At 40.9% G+C, this 20,885-nt stretch overlaps 1 long non-coding RNA gene across 3 annotated transcripts in view; it reads left to right on the top strand.

The window, feature by feature from the left end:
- The first annotated feature begins 2,879 nt into the window (after nucleotides 1-2,879).
- Nucleotides 2,880-20,885, top strand: part of LOC123803301 (uncharacterized) — a 30,674-nt gene continuing 12,668 nt past the window's right edge. Inside the window, exons 1-2 of one of the 3 annotated variants that reach the window (XR_015725370.1) lie at nucleotides 2,880-3,240; nucleotides 11,345-14,495. This is a non-coding gene — a long non-coding RNA (uncharacterized LOC123803301). Of the gene's footprint in view, nucleotides 3,241-11,344; nucleotides 14,496-20,885 lie in introns of those variants that run through there. The other 2 variants (XR_015725371.1, XR_006782818.2) reach the window with 2 other exon arrangements.

The raw sequence follows: 20,885 nt of genomic DNA, 5'->3' as shown, positions 1-20,885 counted from the left end.
AGGCCACTTCTTCCTTAATCTTCGAATCTATGCAGGACTATTTGTGCATGCATTTCTTGGGCTTTGTGGCATCATTTCTTCTGGTTGGTATTATCTATGTACCTTTTACTTTTCATGCCCTAACCCTCCATTTGTGCTTGGAGTAAATCTGCAAAGGTCCAATGCCTTTTGATGACTATTTTCTAATGAATCACCTATTCATAGCATCATGCCGGACAGGGGCAGAGAACTGAGCTTGCATAGCTCAGATTCACAGAATCTGAGTCCCCTGCCTCTGAGCACTGTCTCAACAAGACTCCCCTGCAGAGAGACGCGGCTCCTCAGGGCCCTCATGCACGTCACCAGTGTCACCTGAGGAGCTTTCAGCTTTATCCTCGTCAGCTCTCCAAGAATCTCTGGAGGCCCTTTTTCTATCCTTCTACACCAATCACCTGCACCTCTCAGGGATAAGACCACTATGAAGCTCCTCATTCACTTCTAACTCCCTTCCCATGTGATCAAGTCAGGCAGGGAGGAAGAACTCTCCTAAGGTTCAGTAAGGCACCCAAACTGTGTCCATCAGTGTTCTCTACCTGCTTTGGAGAACTCATCCCTCCATCCTCGGTGCTCCAGGTTTGGGGGGGCGGGGGTACTACCTCCCCCAGTGTCCTTCCTTGCCCTGAAGATTACTCCATCTTTGGGCATGTACATCCTTAAAGAGTTTTTAATGCTGTGGGGAAATGTTTTTGGCAAAACAGCAAATGATCAAAAGGATACAAATTCACACAATTAGAAATGGGCAGAAATTATCAAAATAGTAATGACGGTTATTATTTCTGAATAGCAGAATTATGGATGATTGTCATTTTTTATATTTTTAAATTTCATACAAAAGCTACATAATTACTTGTATACCCAGAAAAATACAATGCATTAAAAAAAAAAAAAAGATGCAGCCTCTTGTCTCAACTAAGTTCTAGATATTTTTACCAAAACCAGGCCTAGGTTCCTCTCCAGCTCACTTGAACAGACAAGCTCCACGCCCTCAGTCCCCAATCTATCGAATGAGCTTATAATGCTACCGCCAGATTACCGTGGAGCTCTTCTACAAAGTCACGACGTAGGGAATATAAGATGTCTTGAACTTGTTGTGGGGGTGGGATCACATCATCATTATGAGAACCATTTCTGTTCATCCCTATCTTGTCTTTTGCCTTTGGCATAAACCTCTGAAACGAATCTTTCTCATTAGACAGCACTGCAAATAGCAGTAGAAACCTACTTCTAGGGAACGGAACTCATGTCTGGTAGTGCTAGAACAGCCCCCTCCTGGCCTTGCCTCACCTGTCGCAGGGGAGGAAAAGCAAAGGAACTGAAGAAGCCTAGGGCCCCCAGCAATTCAGAGACATGAACACAGCGCTGGGAGGCCATGGCTCCCAGAGAAACAGGCAGGCGGAGGCTGGGAATCCACAGTGGGCATGAGACTGGCGTCTCTTCCAAGGTAAGGACTCGCGCAGCTCCTGCATCATCACAAAACACAGACACAGGAGCTGACAGAAATCAGGGCCGTTTGTGAACTAAACTGGATGCCCAAGTATCTAAATGTACCTGAAATGCCACTGTCATGACACACAACACATGTGTGCGCACACACACACACATGCACACAACTGACAGAAATGCAGGTTTTTGCTCAATGTAAGGAAGATTTCTTCGATAGGCAGATGTTCCCTAAATGACATGGGCTGGCTGAGGCCTAGCACGTCCAGTGAGGTGACTGAGACACTCCCTGGGTACTCAGCATTGTATCTGTCATTTGTAATTCTTCAACCTACAATCTGCCATGATTTACCTGCATAATAAGATGTCTTTAGATTATATTCAGTAATTTTAATTATAATAAACCCACCCCACCCACATATTTCCCTTCAGCACAAACCACCAAATCACAGAGAATGGCCAAAGACAAAGATCACCTCTAAATTATCCCTAAAGACTTTTAGAAGGCCTAAGTGTAAACAAAGAAGACAGTGAAAATGTTCAGATGACTGTCGATGGCCAAGATTCCAACTGCTGGATCACTTCCTGGATTTTCTGTGCAAAAACATCAAGTTTAAAATGAGAACTACTGTTTATGGATGGGGGAAAAAAAAAACTTTCAAAATGCACCTCATGTCATTAGATTAATTTGCTATGCACCTCAGGGCAATTATATTAGTGGCAAAGCTATTCTTCCAGACCTTGTCCCCTAGCGGGCACTATAATTAGAGGAGCCTACATCCCCACAGACAGAACCTCTGTAGACTGGAAGGCAGAGCCCATTACGTTTGCCCCAAGCACCTCTGACACTCTCTCTTTCTCTGTGCTGAGAAAGAGGCAAATGTGCACTCTGAAAATTAACACAGCCAGAAAGGAAACATCCCACAGGGTGAATCAATACCCAGCAAAGGATAATGGGATTCCTGTTCAGGCAGCTGTGTCCTGCCCCCTCCCATTAGCACCTGTCAGCGAGAGCAGTCAGGGCCGGTCAATGGGCAACTCGCCTCACAGCTCAATTCTCAGGATGATCATTAGCTCCAGTGACTCCGAGGCACCCCATGCTGCCAAATAGTGTCCTTTTCTCCTTAAATGCAGACAAACAATGACTTCTCCTCTAACAGCTGGCACAGACCTTGTTAATCTTTCTTGTTTCACTTCTGTTTTGCCCTTTGCACAGTGTGTAAGAACAGATATACGGGAAGGTAGAAATTAGGTTATTCAAGTTAATTTCAGGACATGCTCTACTCAGAGGCTCAGAACCCATCTAAGTTGGCATGCGTCACTCAGAGGTAATCACAGGATGGAAATAATGCTCCACTGATCGTGTCAGCTGGTAAATGATCAATATCCTCTTGGGAGCTTTTTAATAAACATTTGCTAAAAAGAGGAATGAATGATCCCACATGACTAAAAATCCCTCTTTCCTTGTCCCTCTATTTCTGCCCCTCCCTTCTTCTTTCCCTCCTCTCCTTCTTTCTCCCATTTTTTTCCACCCTCCTCTCACTGCAAAGTAGATGTGGATAGCCACTTAAAGGGAAACTGGCCACTAAAGTCAATCCCGAAGAGGAGGAAGAAGAGGAGTAAAACAACAGCCCTAGAGGTCAAGCTGCTTTAGAAATATCTGCCTGCTAAAAGCCGGGAATTCTAACATCTTCCAGAAATGCATAACGAGCTAAGATTTTCACCCAGATATTTTATATTCTATACCGGAGAACTGCAAAGGTATGTCTAGACCAACCCGGCAGAGTGGATCCAGTGTTTTGCTTTTGTCTGTTTCAACTGACTGTACTTTGCTCTCAGCGTTGTGTGTGTGTGTGTGTGTGTGTGTGTGTGTGTGTGTGTACGGGCTTATAACTTAGACACATCCTATTCTTTGGAAAAATCAGGTCAGTTAGTAATCGAGAGGCAATCAGCAAAATTGCAGAACATATTAGACAATGATTATTTAACCATGCTCCCTCCCCTTCATGTATTCACTCATTCAATCATTCACAAATATTTATTGAGCACCTATTGATGCCAAATGCTTCTACACAAAAAGAGCTCTGACAGATTAGTTGGGGGAATCTACTTGGGGAAGAGAAGAGTAGGGTGGGTGTTTTCACCAAACCTGGTCATTTCTAAAGAACTCTGGAGATCAGAGACCAAAAATCCTCAAGTCTTCTACTGACAAACAATGTAGATAAAGCTCGAAGCCCAACACCTCCCCACAATGAAAGGTTCTGCCTCTGGAGCATCTGGAAAACTTTTCTTTCTCCAGCTCTTACTGAAAAAGTCATGCACATTCATTCTAGAAAGTATAAATTTAAAAAAAAAGAAAAAAGTTTTCAATTGCCTGTAATCACCATCCAGAATTTTTGACAATTATCTTCCATGTGTACGTGTGTGTGCATATTAAACATGTATGTGTGGCATGTACATATGTGTGTATATGTGGTGTGTGTATATGTGGGTTTTCTCTTATACCTGAACCATCTGAAATTGCTGATATTAAACCATTCTGACATCATTTGACAAAACAGCAATTTCATATGGCTCAACTTAATATTCTCGATAGGTTTAAAGAAATGGGACTACAGCCTACGTACTACTTATATTCTGATTGTTTTTCACTTAACTGTGTAAAATAATCTCCTTTTTCTGAAATTAAGCATTTTAACAGTTTAAAATTAAACTAAAGAAAATAATTCCCAATGGCTCACCATTTTCCATCATATGGATGTCAGATAAACGTTTAAATATAGCAGACTAAAGAAAAATTTTCTGATTTTCCACGTTTTAACACTGTTATGAAAAGCATCCATATCTCGAGCTCCTTCCAGTCGTAGCATTGATGCTTTGAGGTCAGACGTGAAAGATGTACTCTCCAAGGGAAGAACAAATACAACCACTTAGCATTTTGTAAATTAAGCTCAATTTTTGAATAATGCTGATAAATCAAAGACTGTTAGTACATATACTTGACCCTGGCCTCCCACAAAATTAGTTCTTGCAATCAACAGCTTCTATTGTCTAAATATTTACCTTCCACCATCACTAAGTAACATACTGCCAACTATTTGTTGAAATATTCTTCCTGACTTTACAATGCCCCTCCATTCAGGGACACCTACACTCTTACAGACACGTGGGGCAGTGCCCTCTGACCCACGACAGCACCAGTGAATATATAAGCTAAAGTATCCCTCCCCAACTACCAGGATATGGTAGGACCATCATAAGTAAAACTACAAAAAGGAGATGGGGCCACACAAAGACAAAAAATGAGGAAGACATTCATTTAGAAAATATTTTGGGGATCATATTCTGAAAGTCTGAAATAGAGCAAATTCTTGTTCCATGAAGGCAAAAGCTTCCACAGGGTACAGTGGGGGAACTGTGCAATGTGAATGCATCTCAGCTTTCCCCAGGAAATCATACAGAGAGATGAATCACCAGCCATCCGTATGCTTTGCCACATTTCCCCAAGCACATGATGGGAAGCAGCTCAGAAAACCCCCACAAGTGTCACGCCAGCTCTCAACCAGCCCTATCCATTTTGAAAATGGTGGAAATGGGCATTCCAGTGGTAGATTTCATGTTCTTGCCATGGTATGTTTTCAACTGGTTAAAAATAAAACATGACTTTTTTCTGAAGCAATTTCAATTCCAACAAACTATAGAGAATGAAGATTCTGAAAAATAATTTTGCCTCAGACAGCTCTCTTGGTTCAAATTTGAATTGAAAGTATTTGTCGGCTGAGTTAAATTCACTGTTATACAGCCCTATACATGGAGGGATCATAGCCAAATAGCCTGAAACTTCAGTAGCAGATACAACTTGCATTTTCTTAAGCTCTGCAAGTAGCACTCCCCATTATCCACGCTACAGGCAACACATGTTTCCTTTGGAACTTCTGAGGCTGGTTTCAGTGCCCCTTCTATGTCTCATCCAAAAGTGGGAGGAAGAGGCTCAGCTGTTTGTAAATAGAAGGCAGCAACTGAGAGGGAATTGTAATAATTTGCACGTTGTTAATACTCGCATTTGAAACTTCAAAGAGCTTTTGCAAACCTTCAGCACAAACCATTTATGTTAGGAAGAACAAGGGGGTACACCCACCCGAGGTAGTAAGCCAGCTACAGGTCAACAGTAAAAGCAGACAGTCCGGAGGCTTCTTGGTGAGCTCCCTGGAAGTGGCTGAGCACAGAGAATGCAGCATCAGGGCCAACATGCTGTTGGCCCCTGTGAGCACACAGAGATCACTGCTGGTCCTGGGAAGAGTCTTTCGTTGTCCGTGCGATGATTAATCACATGTTCACAGCTGGAGATTAAACAGACCCAAAGACGCAGCCATTGCCACCTTTTGCCATCATTGCAAAAGTGTAATAAACAGGGGATGCCAGGAACCACTCCTTCTCCACATGCCCAGCTGCTTCTCCTACCCACCCTCTAGCGAATGCTCAATACTAATTATATTTTTAAAATGTCAAATGCTATTTATTTTGACATTAAAAAAAATGTCTTCTGAGAGTCAAAACAGTATCTTTAAAGATGAACAATCCCAATAGTAAATTTACAGCTTTGAAAGTCAACCTCTATTTCTTCCCTTTGCTCTGCTGGTGGGTTTTGAAGTCTTCTGCAGAAACAAGAAATGACACTGATCTTCAGAGGTGATGCTTCCATACACTCGCCAAAACTACAACTAGCACTCCCACAAACAGATACACACGGTCACGTGCACGTCACAGAAATCCAATCAACATATGCTGAATCCATTTTCTATTTTTCAACCAATGTATCAAATTACACACAAAGTTGGTTTGCTCTATAGGATTGTTTAATCTGTTGGGACAAATTGGGCCTGCTGTCTGTTTTGTAAATAAACTTTTTTGGCACCCAGCCACACCCATTCATTTATAGATTGTCTATGGGCTGCCTTCATGCTACAACGCAGTTGAGTAGTCAAGACAGACACCTTATGGCCCACAAAGCTGAAAATTTACTATCTGGCCCTTTAAAGAAAATTTTTGACAAACCCTGGTTTAATCTAGGAAATGGATTAGCCACAGAACATCCTAGAAAATTGCAAGAGAATAAACAGTCACCATTCAGAACAGATTCAGGAAAGGCGACACGACTAAAAATACCTCTCCTGATGATGACCGCCACCTATAACATCTACTCACCTACATCTGCGACCACAGAAGTGTTCCCTAGTAAGCACCCATTACAAGGCTTCTGAGCCAACCTCCTGTGCCACGAAGGAGTCACATCCATAGAAATCACGCAACAGAGCCGTGAACACAGGGCTGGGCAAACACCTCCCACATCGCAGTGCAGCCCATCCCATCTGGACAATTCTACTGGGCAGGAGTCTGCTTCCTGCCACTTCCACCAACAAAGTTACTTGGCAGATACTGGGAAAGAGCTATCACAGGACTCCTTGGAAAGGTCTCCCACCCCTACCCTCCCTCCCCCAGGGCTCAGTAGCCAGGTGCCTTCATCTGAGGCTGAAAGGTCACCATCTTGACACTTCACACTCCCAGTCACCACTTCCAGCCACACACAGTCCATGCTGTCAGAACTTCTCTCTTTTCTGGTTCTTCTCATTAGCACACAGCACAGAAAAGCATCCCCCAGCAAGGACACACTAGAGGGGAAGGAACTCAAGGAGCGAAAGCACACTGCTGTGTAGTTGCGGCTCTAAGCCACCACACTTCCTCACGGCCACATCTCATTCTGACCCTGACCTCACCCCACTAGTAAAGGGAGGTGCAGGGCTCGGTACAATCAGCACTGGACTGGGGCTCTAAGGGTCCAAGGTCTAGTCTCTGCAGTTATCTATGTCTCATGAGGTCAGGGAAATTATCTTGTCTGTGTGGGTTTTGTTTCTTCATCTATAAACTTTCCTCATTGAGAAAGGACAGTAGTTATTCCCCTTTCTGGGATTAAAGACCACTTTGAGAATCCAACAGATTCCTTAGTCTCTTTCTCTAACAATAACAACAAGAAAGTACATAAATATTCTGTGGCTTAAGAGACCAGGGGAGAATAAAAAGCAGGTGAATTTTAAATCATTAAAATCAGCCTGCATATTCACCATAGAGCTTGTACTTTGTCCTGAAGACAACAAAATCCCCATTAAAGCTTTTTAAACAGGATAATGGTATTACCATATCTGTGCTTTAAGAAATTAGAAGGTCTTCAACATTGCAAAGAATGACCTGTGGGAGTAGCAAGGTTCTACGGTAACGGTGGGGAATGGGAGAGTGAGGGAGTAAAGAGACAGAGGGAGAAGGACATGAGGGAAGATGTTACTTGTTGGGACACTGCTACTCAAGGTGTAGTCCAGGACCAGCAGCAGCAACATCACCTGGGAACGTACCAGAAATGCAAAATCTCATGTCCCACCACAGACCTTCAAAATCCGCACTTTAAAAAGATCTCCAGGTGATTTACACTTTAAGAAAAAAAGTGCTGGGCTACTTTTTATTTAATAGGCATTAGAGATGCTAAAGGAAGAGCCCAAATTACTTCAGAAAAAATGGAAAAGGAACAAGGAATTTGAGTTATGTACAAGGGAGGGCTGACCACATTTGATAACACTGGACATGAGAAATGCAATGGTGGGGAGATCAAGGAAATACCCAAGATTCCAGCTGAGCACTGGGGACAGGGGTCCAGCCATTTGCTAAAATATGAACATAAGGAGAGAAGCAATTTGGAAGACGTTATCAAGTTCCCCTTGTGATATGTTAATGCCAAGAGCCTATAAAACTTTGCTGGGGTCATGTCCAGTGAGCACTTTGGAAATACAGGTTTAGAGCTCAGCAAACAGGCTCTTGATGAAGAGAGTTGGAAGCCAAGGTAGGGAGCTGGTACTTGAAGCTGGGGAAAATGGTGACATTGTCCATAAAAACATAAAAGTAGAGAGAGTAAGATGACAGAAGGAAAACAAAAAGAAGAGAAAGACATGAGAAAGAGAAAGATATCCAAATCCTAAGATAAACCCCGATTAAGGTGAAATTAAAGGGAAAAGGTGGAAGTTGGTTCACTCAAGAGGACTATTATCAGAGAGGCAGAGCCTGCTGGTTGACCTCCTCAACCATTTGCCCCTGCTCTCTATTTCTCCCCCCTCTGGTCTTAGCTCAGCCCATGGCTGCTCCAGCTCCACTGATACATGCCTCCACGGTCAAGTGAGATGAGGATGAGAAGTTTCCTGGTCTAGGAAACTAGTAGTTTCCTTAATAAGAGCAGGTACAGGGGCGCCTGGGTGGCTCAGCCGTTAAGCATCTGCCTTCGGCTCAGGTCATGATCCCAGGGTCCCGGGATCAAGCCCCGCGTTGGGCTCCCTGCTCGGCGGGAAGCCTGCTTCTCCCTCTCACACTCCCCTTGCTTGTGTTCCCTCTCTTGCTGTCTCTGTCAAATAAATAAATAAAATCTTAAAAAAAAAAATAAGAGCAGGTACAGTAAGGCAGTGCAGCAGGCTAAAGTCAATGGAAGGTCAAGAAAGAAGACAAGAAGGTTAGAAAGACTTTCCAGGTTTTTGCAAGAAAGGAGATGGGAGAGAGGAGGGTCCTAGCTTGAGCAGAAGGATTTGTTCTGTTTTGTTTAGGTTAAGGATGGTATAATTTAACATGTTTATAGGCTGAAAGAAAGGAGTCAGAGAAAAGCAACAGGGAGAGCCCAAAGAGACGGTTCTGCGAGTGGCAGAACCAGAACTTGGTGGGGCATGGGGGGGTGAAGAGAACAGTTAGGGGGCTCACCTTGGACAAGAGGTGAATACGAAGTGGCTACATGGATTCCAGACACCCTGGGCTCCATTACGGTTAACAGAGCGGCAAGGTAGTCCCAGTGCCGCCAAGGTATGCAGGCAGTTGGCCAACGATCCAATAAGGAAATGATATCTAGAGTGGAGATGAAGTGCCCAGGTACCCGAATGGCATTCCAGAGAATCCCTGCCTTTCCTTTGCATTCTGCTTCCTGGGACATCAGCCTCAAGCCATCCAGGGCACCTGAGAAACCTGAGTTTTGAAAAAGCTCTTGCACATATTTGCAAAAACCACATTTGCCTTCTAATTAGACTTTAGCTCTTTAGCACATAAACCAGTCCAATGTTTTTATACCTACATTTAGACAAGATATAGAGAAAGCATCATATTTCATAAAAGGTGAAAAGCCTGGAAACCAAGAGAACAATGAAACTGTCAGAGGCAGAAATACTTTTCAAAGTTGACAACTCACTGTTTACAATGGAGCTTGTTCAGAAAACCTTCAATGATTCGTATGGAAAACAAAATCAAGAAATTACTTTGTCAGAATGTGCAAATTTAACCTCTAGGGATTTGGGGAGGGGGCAACAGGAGCAGTTCTGTAATTACAAGTCGCAGAGAGGTACTTCGTTCTTGGCAGTGATGGGATTGTGCAAATTGAAAAGTATGTAGTGACAGTTGGTGGCAGAAATCCTAGAGAAAACGAAGCCTGCCAGGTACCAATCCGTGCATGACAAGATCATCACAAATGCATGGATGACTCACATCTTTCCCCTTACAATTTAATGCTGGTTCCACAATATGTGATTTTTGAGACTTTATGCTTCTAGCTAATGTCACACAGGGTCTCTATCCCACTCCCCTCTATCAGGTCAAAGATTCAGGGGGTAAAGAATAATCACAATATTTGGGAGGTTAAAAATGTCATTTTGGGTTTTCTGAGTCCTATACAAAGAGCTAAATTCTTCTGGTTTTGAAACAATAAGAAATAAAACCAAAAAAACTAAAAACAAACAAATTAACAAGTGGCACGTGTTAAACATCGTATTAGCAACAAACAATGACAGAGCCCTTATTCCAAGTAAGGGAAAGGGCTGTGTGAGTCCATGTATTATTTCTTCCTTCCTACACTCGACGGATACTGATGAGGCACTGTATTTGTTCCTTGGGGGCCATAACAAAGCACCACAAACTGGGGGCTTAAACAACAGACGCTTATTCTCTCACAGGTCTGGAGGCCGGGAGCCCAAGATCACAGTGTCCTTAGGGTTGGTTCCTTCTGAACCAGCTGCTGCTGTGAGGGAGAATCCATCCCCCCAGCCCCCCAGCTTCGAGGAGTTTTCTGGCAATCCTCTGTGTTCCTTGGGTTACAGAGCTCTGCCTGCCCCCTCACGTGCCGGTCTCCCTCTGTGTGCAGCTCTTCTGCACCAGGGCTCACCCTAATGATCTCATCTTCACTTGGTTCCCTCTGTAAAGACCTCATCTCCAAATAAGGTCACATTCTAAGTACCAGGGGTTGGGGCGGGGGGAAGGGGACACAATTCAACCCTTAATAGGTACTTCATTTGACCTTGCACTATACTAGGTACCAGGTGGATAAGAGTGAAAAAAAGAGACTATCCTTGTCTTCATAGAGCCTACAATCAGGGAAAAGGGATGGCTATTTAACAGGCACTCAAATAATCACCCAAATAATTACCTAACTACAGTTGTGATGAGAGCTATGAAGGGTTACATAAGAACATAGAATGGAGGATAAAATCAATCTAGGGGTCAGGACTTACCCCTTCCCCAGGAAATAACACTGAACACCAGTGTCTCGGACAGACAGAACAGCCTGTCTGAGGCTGGAGGGCAGAGGGCATGGATCATGGCAAACTGCAGAAAGGGAGAAGTGCTGGAGCATGCGTCTCGATGATCATCACGAAAAGGCAAAAGGAACTCCTCGCTTCTCACTGACTGCTCTTTTTTCTCCCCACAGACTCCTGTTCCCTGGGCTACTCACTCCCACTCCCTTCCTCCCTCCTTTTGTAACATTTAGAAGTGTTTAGTTTTGTATTTTCTTATTTTTCAGGAATACAGTCAAGAACTATGCAAAGCCAATGGCCCGTCTTAGAAAAGGTGAGTGCCCCATGCCCAGTTCCCAGATACCCCTTCATAGGAACAAGCCTTGATCATCCCCTGCCCCCTGAATTAGGTGCTTCTTTACTATATCCCAGCATCTTCCATTGCGCAATCATTGAAAGCTTAGATTCTGGATTCAGACTGCCTGGTTTGGAGTCCCCTCTACTTTTTGTTAGTGATAAGAGTCTTATCCATCCTCAGCTGGAAAAAAGGAATGATCAGGATACAGTTCTCTAAGTGCTCCACTTCACGATTTGTTATAAGGATCAAGTGAGTCCATACATGTAAGGCACATAGAACAGTTCTTGGTATAGAATAAACACACAAGAAGAACTGGATATAACACGATTTCAGGCAAGCACCTACCACTTTACCTGTCTCTTCCACTAGATTTTCAATTTCTTAAAGACCATTTTACCCAGTACCTAACAAAGCACATCAAAAATACTATATGCACAGGGGTGCCTGTGTGGCTCAGTCAATTAAGTGTCCAACTCTTGATTTCAGCTCAGGTCGTGATCTCAGGGTCGTGAGATCGAGCCCCACATCAGGCTCTGAGCTGGGTGGGGAGCCTGCTTGAGAGTCTCTCTCTCCCTCACCCTCTGCCCCTCCCCCAACTCATGCACGCCCACATGCTCTCTAAAATAAATAAATCTTAAAAAAATATGTACAACAAATACTTGTTGAATGGATGGATGAATGAACAAATGAATAGTGTATTCAAGCAGTGCCTGAAACACCACTAGAGGCATTTCTGCCTCAAGTGAGAGATGGCTGAAGTGAAAAGACTAAGCCTCTTTATAACTTTAAAAATCTGTTCTTTAAAGATTTATGTTATTTACATTCTATCAACTTATGGATTTATAGCTTAAAAAATAATCTGACCCACAAATGAATAAACCAGTTACTGAATAAACTTTGTGCCTGTTTTATTCAAAGTGTTTTCAGATAATAATGATAGCTTCATATATATATGTGTGTGTGTGTGTGTGTGTGTGTGTGTGTGTGTGTGTGTGTGTATATATATATATATTTTTTTAATTAGGACCATAAAAAGCCAAGAGACATTCTGAAAGCCCCTTTGTGAGAAGGCCTCTGGATCAGTCAGACGTGCTCTATTAAGTACTAGCATATCCCACAAAATGTGTTAGGTGTCAGGGACAATGAAGTTCTCAAGGAGGCAACAGTGATCACCATCAAGCACCATGTACCAGATCTTGCACTCTCTCACTTAATCCTCATACAATCATGAGAGATATATTTTATCATCACACAATAAAGGAGCAGAAAGATGCAGAAACTAGTTCAAAGCCAAGTTCCTCTTTAGAGCCCTTCCTTCTAATTGCCATTCTGGTTTTATCCTGGAAGTGTATTTTTTAGTCTCGGTTTCAAATCTGGTTCACAAATGTATATGACTGGTTTATGTTAATACCATGCAGTAAAACCCACCTTTGTTTTGCCTCAAAGTTATTGAGGAGGGGGAAATTGTATACCAAGCTCAGTACTTGGTGGCCTCCAGTGTTTCAGGGATGCTGCACCAGAAGTTGGGGAAAGAAAGCTGGAACTCAGCCACTGGGAAACTGGGGAGAGCCACTCATGCTGAAGAGCTGGGGGGGAGCAAAGATGACAGTCCCTCAAGTGGGGTCTGCCCTGGCTCTTCCCTGTGTAGACCATGGTGGTCCCAGGTATACCAAAGTCATCCCAGATGCCACTGAACCCAACTGTTACATCTCTAAGATGTTCCACATCTAAGAATCAGCAAAGGTAACTGACTAAACCTTTGAGAGAAAAGGATTGATGACCTTGACTTATTCAGGGGAATAACTGAATGTAATGACTAACCTATGTGCTCCAATATAGGTAACCAGAGATATACAGGCTAGCAATGGTGTTTTTAAATGTCTTCCAGCTTGAGAATGATCATTGTAAAAATCATATAATCCTCTCTGAACATACCAGAAGGTAGAGAGTAGATTGCAAAAATTGTATTTGAATAGTCTAATGCGCCAGAAATGTGCCCTGTAAGAAACCTGACTGAATGAACTTAGAGCCCATCTGACTGATTCAGGGGCCTTCTCACAAGGAGTTTTTTTAGAATGTCTCTTGACTTTTTATGGTCATGCGATTCCAAAAAAAAATGTACCTAAAATTATTATCTTAAAATACTTTAAATTTTAAAACTGAAAAATATGGTAACTAAAATAAATACATCAATGAATAGGGGAGAATATGGAAAGAACATGTGAACCTGAAGTCAAAACAAAATTAATTACCCAATTTGAACAAGCAGAAAACAGACTGGGGGGAAAAAATGAGCAGAGCCTTAGAGACCTATGGACCTGTAACAAAAGATCCAATATTCAGGTCATCAAAATCTTGGAGAGAAAACAGAGAAGGTAAGGTTGATAAGGCATTCAAAGAAATAATGATCTGAAGAAATAAGAAAATCCCCAAATTTGAAACATAAACATAAACATACAGATTCAAAAAACTGAGCAAACCTCAAACACAATAAACCCAAAGAAACCCACATCAAGACACATCATAGTCAAGGTCTCAAAACTAAAGACAAAGAAAAAAGTCTTGAAAGCAGTAAGAGAGAAACAGCACTTCACCTACAGGGGCAAACAATGTGAATGGCAGTAGACTTGTGATCAGAAACCACAGAGGCCACAAACAAGTGGCACAATATTCTTCAAATGATGGCTGGGGGGAGGAACTGCCCACCCAGAATTCTTTATCTGGCAAAAATTTCCTTCAGGAAATAAAAAGAAATCAAAGCATTCTCAGAGGAAGGAAACTAAGAGAATCTGTAATCAGCAAACCTACTCTGAAAGAAGGGTTAAAGAAGTTTCTCTGAATAGAAAGATAATGATAAAAGAAGGAATCTTGGGGGGCGCCTGGGTGGCACAGTGGTTAAGCGTCTGCCTTCGGCTCAGGGCGTGATCCTGGCGTTCTGGGATCGAGCCCCACATCAGGCTCCTCTGCTGGGAGCCTGCTTCTTCCTCTCCCACTCCCCCTGCTTGTGTTCCCTCTCTCGCTGGCTGTCTCTATCTCTGTCAAATAAATAAATAAAATCTTTAAAAAAAAAAAAAAAAGAAGGAATCTTGGAACATGAGAAAGGAAGAATGAACGACATAGAGAGAGTGAAAATACAAGCAAAAACAATGCATTTCTCACTCTATTTAAGTTTCCTAATTTATGATTGACAGTTGAAGGAAAACTTAGAACACTATCTGATACACTTATTATATATATGTAGAAGAAACAGTTAAAACAAATATATTGTTAATGGGGAAGGGTAAAAGGAGGTAAGATTTCCACACTTCACTTGAACTGGTAAAATGCTGACACCAGTAGCCTTTGATAAGTTGATGATAGACAGACTGATAAACAGACTGAGCAATCAAGCTATAGCAATAATTAAGTTAGCCATACAAAAAAATACACTAAAAACACTATAAATTAACAAAAATCTAAGTCTAAACATATTCAAGTTACCCACAGGGAGACAGGAAAAATAAAACAAAGAAACAACAGAAAATAAATAGAGCACAAAAAATAAAATGGCTGACTTCAGCCCTAACATATTAATAATTACATCAAATATAAATGGTCTAAATATACCAATTAAAGACACAAATTGGCAACATGGATTAAATAAAAGACCATGGGTAGCAGGGCCAGCAGGCTGGCATGGATGTGTGAAAGCTGAGGGAGAAACTGCTAGGTCTGCTCTGGTTGGGCCAACTATAATGATATAGTAGACTAAAAATTAAGGAATGGGAAAAAAATACCAAGCATATATTTAAAAAAATATATGCAAGAGTGGCTATATTAATATCAGATAAAAATAGATTTCAGAACTAAAAAAATTACCAGGGGTACATTATATAATGATAAAATGTCTTATTCACCAAAAGACATAGATATCATAAACAACAAGCTGTGAAATACATGAAGCAAGAACTGACAGAACTGAAAGGAGAAAAAGACACAAATTACCAATATCGGGAGTTAAATATAAAATATCACTTTGCAGACAACAAAAGCATAATAAAGAAATACTATAAACAATTCTACACACATAAATTTAGCAACTTAAATGAAATGGACCAATTACTCAAAAATCACAAACCACAACAGTTTAGCGGATACCAATTACATTATTTGAATAGCCCTATAACTATTAAGGAAATTAAAAGTGTGTTTCTTTAAATCCCCAAAGTCAGGGCACCTCAGTGGCTCAGTCAGTTAAGTGTCCAACTCCTGATTTTGGCTCAGGTCATGATCTCAGGATCATTAGATGGAGACCTGCAGTGGGCTCTGTGCTCAGTGGGGAGTCTGCTTCAGATTCTCTCTCTCCCTGATGCTCCCCGCCTCACTCTCGCTTTCTCTCTAAAAAATAAAAAACAAAATAAAATCCCCTAAGTAGGAATCTCCAAACCCAGATAGTTTCACTGGAAAATTCTACCAAATGTTTAAAGAACACTCTGTAACTTTTTTAGAAAAGTTCTATAAAGTCTCTTTCAGAAAACAGAAGAGGAGGGAATACTTCCCAATTCATTTTACGAAACTATTCTCATTATCCTGATACCAAAACCAAAGACAGAAAAGAAGTAAAATACAGACCAATATTTCTCATGAATATAGATGTAAAAATTCTTAACAAAATACCAGCAAACAGAATTCATTAAAATATAAAGAGAATTATATACCATATCCAAGTGTGGTTCATTCCAAGCATGCAAGGCTGGCTGAACATTTGAAAATCAATCAATGTAATCTGCCATATTAACAATCTAAAGAAGAAAAATCCCAAGATCATATCACTAGATGGAGACAAATTTTTTAACAACACTCAACACTGATTCAAGGTAAAATCTCTCAGAAAAATAGGATTAGAGGGAAAACTTCCTCAACTTGATAAAGAACATCTACAAAAAACGTACAGCTTACATTATACCTAGTGGTCAAAAACCGAACGTGTTTCCCTAAGACTGGGAACAAGGCAAGGACATCCATTCTCACCACTCTCATTCAACATGGTGCAAAAAGATCTAGCCAATGCAATAAGGCAAGAAAAAGAAATAAAAGGCACATAGATCAGAGAGGAAGAAATAAAACCATCCCTATTTGCAGATATCATGATTAACTATCCAGAAACTTCCAAGGAATCTCCAAAAATTCCTAGCCTAAGTTAGTTCAATAAGGTCACAGGATATTAGACAAATATTAAATAATCAATTATATTTCTGTAAACTCTCAATGAACATGTGGACACTGAAATTAAAATACAATACTATTTACCATTGCTCAAAAAATAAGAACTACCTAGATATAAGTACAATAAAATACATAAAGAACTTTTAGGCTAAGAGCTACAAAATACTGATGACAAAAAATCAGAGAACATGTAAATAAGTGGAGGACCATACCATGTTCATGGATTAGAAGACCCAACATAGTAAAGATGCCAATTCACCCCAAATTGATATCCCTATTTAAAGTGATTTACCCTAAATACTTTAAAGTAATTGTAATCAAAATCCCAGAGAGAGTTTTTTTAGATATAGACAAGATCAGTCTAAGTTATATATGAAAAGGCAAATGAAGCACAGTAGCTAAAATAATTTTAAAAATAAATATACAGTGGGAGGAATCAGTCTACTCGATTTTAAGATATTTTATAGCTACTATCAATACAGTGGTATTGGTGGAGGATAGACATATAGGTCAACCAAGCACAACAGAAAGCTCAGAAACAGCCACACATAAATATGCCCAATTGATTTTTGATAAATGTGCAAGAGGAACTCAATGGAGGAACGGTAGCCTTTTTGACAAATGGTACTGGAGTAATTCAATATCCACAGGTTAAAAGAAGAGGGATGGGGGACAAATCTCCAAAAATGTCCAAGCACTAATAACAGAGTTCAGCAAGATCAGGATACAAGGTAAACATGCAAAAATAAATTATAATCCTATAATTTTTGAATCTATACCTCATAACTTAAATAACTCAAAATGGATCACAGGCTTAAACATAGAAATATAAAATTTATAGAAGAAAAACAGGAGCAAATCTTTAAGATTGTGGACTAAGTGAAGATTTATTTGACTTGACACCAAAAGCATAATGTATAAAAGAAAAACTGATAAAATGAATATCATCAAAATTTAAAACTTGTGTGTGAAAGACCCATTAAGAGGATAAAAAGACTAGGTACAGACCAGGAGTCAATATTTGCGAACCATATATCCAACAAAGGACTAATCTCTAGAGTATATAAACAGCTCTCAAACCTCAATATTAAAAAAAAATCCAATTAAAAAAATCTACAAAAGACAGGAAAAGATATTTCACTGGTGAGGATATACAGATGGCAAATATGCACATCAAAAAAAAAAAAAAGTTTAGCATCATTATCCATCAGGGAATACAAAATAAACCACAATGAAATATCACTACACACCCATCTGAATAGTTAAAAGAAACAGTGACAACACCAAATGCTGGTGAGGATGTGGAGAAACTTAACCATACACTGCTCATGGCAATGTAAAATGGTACAACCACTCTGGAAAACCGTGTGTTAGTTTCTTAAAGAACTAAACATGTAATTACCATATACCTAGCAACTACACTCCTGAGCATTTATCCCAGAGAAATGAAAACTTATGTTTATTCAAAACCTGTATACCAGTGTTTGTAGCAGCTTCATTCATAGTAGCAAAAATCTGGAAACAGCCCAGATGTCCCTCAATGGGTAAATGTTTAGACATACTGTGGTACATCCTTACCATAGAACACCACTACTAGCAATAAAAGACCTCCAGAGCATCACGCTATGGGAACAAAGGCCAATCCCAAAAGGCTACATACTTTAAGATTCCATTTGCATAATATTCTTGAAACAACAAAATTAGAGAAATTTTGAGAACAGATTAATTGGAGGTAATGTACACCTGGTACTCACCACCATAGTCCTGTCTTAGGAAGCATGTCATTGAGTTTACCTTTTGAAAATATCATTAACGTTGTACCGCTACAATAAAAATGACAGCCGACATTTATTGGGCTTCTACAGTGTGCCAGGCAAAATTCTAAGCAGTTGTCTTTTTTCCCATGGAAGCCATACAACTCAGAAATATTGTTATCCTTATCCTAGAAAATTAAGGAGAAGAGACGTTAAGTAATTCACTGAAAGTTACAAGCCACTAAGTGCTTGAAATGGTGTCCAAACCCGGCACCCAATCCCTGAATCCTAGAAACCACTGCATGGCCTGTCCTCTCATAGCACAAGACAGCTATGGACGTCCCTAAACTTCATCCCCACATAGTGCATATGATATTTTGGTAGGAGCTGTTCAGTGTTTTACGAGTGTTTTAAAGCCTGTCCTTCCCTCTGTCCTTTTCTTTCCTGTTTCTCCAAACCTCTTTGAAGGAGCTATTAGTTAATAGACAATTCTTAATTCAGAGCCTATATAAATATAAACACCAATTTTATAAACCAGCAGAAGAAAATAGAGAATGTCCAGGCCATAAAGGTAAATAGAGGATAGATCCTTTCCCACTCTGTTTTGGAAAATATGATGTTTTTAAAACTGCAATGCAAATTAAATTCTTATCCCATAGAATGTGTATTTTATGATATTTAATACAACTGGCTAATCAGTCCTGGGGCCAACAAATGTCACTGAGTGACTTTATTGTCATTGGAATTTTCAAAAATTCTTTATCATTTAAAATACCCATAGAGTCTAAAGACAATGGGTCCTAAGGAAGGGCTTTCATTTCTGAGGAGGGAGGAGAAAAGGTGAGGACTAGAGCAAATAAACTGGATACAGAAAAAAAAGGAGCTTAACTGTTACACAGAAAAAGTGGAATGAACAGACTCCACCAGGGAAAGATCTAGAAGGAGGAGGACTGACCTGGGGAAATGCAGAGGCTGCCTGAGGGGAGGGCAAGATGGGATTTGGAAATAAGGAATGTAGACCCCCCCCCCCCACCCTGCTGTTTAGGGAGCCTCCTCTGGAAAAAAAAACTGCTTCAGGGGGATTTTTGAGGTTTTGCCATATGCTGTACAAGGGAAACCATTTCCTGGGTCTCCCCACAAAATTCTTAGTGAATCTCCCACCCTCGAGGAGCAGCCGAGCAAAACCAGAAGCTTGCTGCAACCTGGTAACTATTATAGAGTTCGAGCTGTAAGGCACAACCAGGTGTGTCCGTTAGTTAATTAAAAGAGTAAAACCTTTTTGGTACATGTCTTAAGAAAACCAGTTCTATTTGTTTGTAGTGACGTGAAATTTAAAATTAAAACTATTATGTCACTTACTACAGCTCATTCTAACCTTCTTCTAAAGCCTTTAAATAAAAGACCACCTCGCTACCGTATTAAAATATACTTTGATTTAGAGTGATTACTAAGAATAAAATCACACACACCATGTGCTGTTTGGCAGAGAGACTAAAGCTCCCTCCATGCCTGCTCCTCAGAGCTTTTTCAACTATGGTCCCCGGCCCAGGACAGCAAGGCGCCTGGAGGCTTCCTGTGAAAGGAAAACACCAATGGCCACAGACCACAGCAGAGCTGAATGCAAAGAACGGGCTCTATGCAGGGCTTTAAGTACTTGGAACACAACAGCCCACTTGGGGTTTCTCAGCAAACCTTCCTAGGGCTGCCCTCCACCCTCACCCATGCAGATTAAGAAACAGTCCCAAGACCTACCCACTGGTAAGGTGAAATCAAACTGCGGTCAGACTTTTCCCGTTATCCCATTCTACTTCTTAGATGACTCCAAAACAGGAACTGAGTCCCCTGCAAGTCACAAACTTAGTGTGTCCTGATTTCTCCTCCTAAGGAGCAAGGACCCAACTGTCAGAGACGTGCTCTCTTCTTGAGATGAATGCAAACATCCCTGGGTCACCAGCCACAGTCATTCCCAAATGGATTAAATTTGAATAACTGAACCCATCTTTCCTGCCAGTAGGAAGTAAAACCCTCCTGCAGCAGAACTGACACTCCCAGTCACTCAGGCAACTGCTGGTTCTGGACACCACCTATTTGATACCACCCCCAAACACAGACATGTGAAGGTTAGGCCCTTTGCACTTGAATATATATTTCTTCTCAGTTACTTCTTGAAGGAAAAAAAAAAGTGCTCCTTCTCTGGACAAAGGGTTAATAATGGATAATGTTATCCTATTAACATTAACAATGGATAACAGGGAGGGAAAAAAACTTTATAGAATCAATTTACCTTTTCCAGTGACACATTTAAAGAGTTTGGGTACCAGCCACCTTTTTCTGGATGATCCATCAGAATGCTTTCATAAGGAGCTACTTTTCCTCACTTGGTCCTCCTTCTATTAGCCACAGTAAAGATTCATCTTTGCTAAATCCAGGCCCCCAAGTTGTTGTTCCAAAGCTAGAGCTGCTGGAACCCATTAGTCATAACTCAATGTTGATATGAGATTTTGTTCCTGA

The sequence above is a fragment of the Ursus americanus genome, chromosome 7, assembly GCF_024610735.1.
Source record: "Ursus americanus isolate L20-20 chromosome 7, mUrsAme1.1.p, whole genome shotgun sequence".
Lineage (NCBI taxonomy): Eukaryota > Metazoa > Chordata > Mammalia > Carnivora > Ursidae > Ursus > Ursus americanus.
The sequence above is the reverse complement of the archived record's forward strand: the minus strand, read 5'-3'. Positions and strand labels throughout refer to the sequence as shown.